Source organism: Cygnus atratus, chromosome 6 (assembly GCF_013377495.2).
Source record: "Cygnus atratus isolate AKBS03 ecotype Queensland, Australia chromosome 6, CAtr_DNAZoo_HiC_assembly, whole genome shotgun sequence".
NCBI classification, from domain to species: Eukaryota; Metazoa; Chordata; class Aves; order Anseriformes; family Anatidae; genus Cygnus; species Cygnus atratus.
Window position 1 is genome coordinate 19,294,321 of NC_066367.1, and position 2,787 is coordinate 19,297,107.

Below are 2,787 nucleotides of genomic sequence, written 5' to 3' on the forward strand. Positions count from 1 at the left end.
AGTAACCCCTGGTGTGTGTGTTAGGTGGAGCGATCCCCCCACACCCGGCGCCGTAATATAGAATACCTGCTTAATAACTTCGGTTATTGAGTTTTCACTGTGTCTGCGTCGCAGACCAGAAGCTGGAAGATGGCTGCTGGAGTGGAAAAAAAAGACTGTAGAAAATGCTGTGTACCAAGGGAAGCAGGAAGGATTGCAAAGAATCACACATTACTTTGGAGAAGCAGGAATGGGCTCCTGCCTGTATTATGCCTGTGGTGCATGGCTACTCAGCAACCTCTGTCGCAGCTGCTGTATCATTCATATACTTTGACAGCAGCACTCTAGACATAAATCTACGAAGACGTTTACCTAAGCAGCACACCATATCATCATAGATCATTATCTTGTGCCTTTTTTTTTTTTTGATGTAACTGTTTAAATACAAGGAGTGAAATTAGAATTTCCAGTGACCAGTAACTGAGTTGTGAGAGCTATAGTTAGGAAGAGGTTGGAGCGTCTTTCACCAGCTACAGCTTTATCTCTGTTTTTCCATGCTGGACAAATCACTGAAGATCCAGCCCTTAGAACAGGACATTCCAAAGTGGTTACAGTGTCTCTCAAAGCACTTGGATGAGCTTTTCAGAAGCCTGGTGGCTGTTCATATTATAAACAAACAAAACTGCTGAGATAGTGCTAACTTAGCCAGCTGTTGTGAAAGCTTTAGAAGTATCCCTGCAGGAGTTACCTTACCAGGAGTAATACTGACAAGTGAGTTTAAGCAATTAGTGCTTGAGTGCCACTGACAGATCAGAATGATCCTTCTACTCTTTTTGGCAGCCAGATCCATGTCTACAAAGCAGAACCATTTGACCTTTGCTGTTGAGGACATTACCAATTTTTGCAAAAATTGGGAATATTGAATGGGACCTTTCCTCGAAATAATCTTTACTTAGTCTCCACCCTTTAGAGAGCTTTCTCTGAGATAAAGTAGATAGGGCAGCTTATGACCAGATTTCTATATGAGTTATAGGCCGGTCATTATTACCTACGCAGTGAAACTCTTTATTATTTTAATCCATAAACATTTTGGTTCTGTGAGTTGTAAAATATTTTTCTAATAATTTAAAGCCTTTTGTAACAATTTTTGAAAATCGTGAGACTGTGGAGCAGGAGCTGGAACTCCCAAAGCAAGATTATACAATGTTACTGCTTATGCTTTTTGTTTAGCTTGTGCTATTTCATTTTCTTCACCACTGCTCAGCAGCCTTGTCAGTGAGTACTTAGCAGAAAAACAGGGTGTGCACTGTTGAAATGCTTCTTACTCTAAATTGAAGCAAATCTTATCAAGCCACTCCCCTATCTTTTCAGTCCCTAGGCACTGACTGGGAAGTTCTTCGTACATTATTAAAAATACAAACAAAAATGGGAGTAGCACTTCTGGGATGCCGTTTTTGCTTCTCTGTCCAGATATCTGATCATTGAGAAGCCAGAGTGAAGTGGAAAAGTGGGAATAAAAAACAATTTTGTTGTAGTAGAAATGCTGGAAGTATGCTGCTTTGATCCACAAAACAAATACTTATGAGTTATACAGTCAAGCCAGCTTTCAAGCAGTAGAAATAAGGGACACTGGCATTATAAAGGACTATAATTGAAATGTGGTGTCAACCGTTGGGAGTTTCCTAGATCTCTGCCCCAGAATATGCAACCGTGCTGCATCTGTGCTGCAAGTTGCATGTTAGAGGCAGGCACCTTATGTACAAACCCAAAGATGAGGACAACTGCAGATCTAGAGGTTAATCAGGAAAACTTACACTGTGTGAGTCTGAATGTGGTACATCCAAGTAAACATGTTAACAGAGTAATTTTCCCACTTGGCTTCTGGCAAGCAGCTGTTGGGGTCTGGCTGGTGAGCCTGCGGTCCTCTGGATCACATGGAGTGCATTGCTTTTCCTGCAGCATCTCGAGTAAGCCAGAGTTGTTGAGTCATTGTGTGAAGTAATTCTAGTGAATTTTAGCTTCTCCTTCCATGCTTCCTTTATCTGTTCCTAAGAATCTGCACTTACATTTCCCTTAAAATACAATATTCCTAGGAATGTAATATTCCTTCCACACCCATGCAAGAATAAGGAATTTGTACTCCCATTTTATGAAATGAGTTGTTAAGCTATACCAACCAAAGCAGTTCTTATAATTTTATCATTTTAACTATTCACTCTGCAAGATGGGGACCTCATTGCTTTCATTCTTAGAAAAAAAAATGCAGTTCATTTGTAATCCCTTATTATCCAAAGCGAGCAGTTTGACTACTTTGAATTTATTTAATCTAAAAACATGAGAATGAGTTGGCAGAAAAAAAATCTTTTGGTGCTCCTGGAGGTCATTTAGGTCATCATTTTGTAACTTCAGTAAAGTAGAAATAAATGCTGAAGTTATAGTTGCGCAAATGCCAAGTCTAGCAACCAGAGAGCTTCAAGTGGTCTTCTCTGAAAATCTAAGATTGTGAAATAGCTGAAAAAAAAAAAGAAAAAAAAATGTTCTCTTAAAAATCTCTAAAATTGATTTTAAATGCTGGAATATTTGTTTCATTCCTTTAGTACTTGTGGCCTGTTCAGTCTGTGTTTCAGGAGCGACATGTGGAATTTACGTTGATACACAGAAACTTTCTTGTGAATAGGACTAGTTGGCAGTTACTATATTATTCATTCATCCTTCAAATGTACCTAGGTACCCTTTTTTTTTGTTTTGTTTTAGCAGGGACAAACTAAATTTCTCCAGTTCATGGAGATAAAGAAAAGATTCAGAATG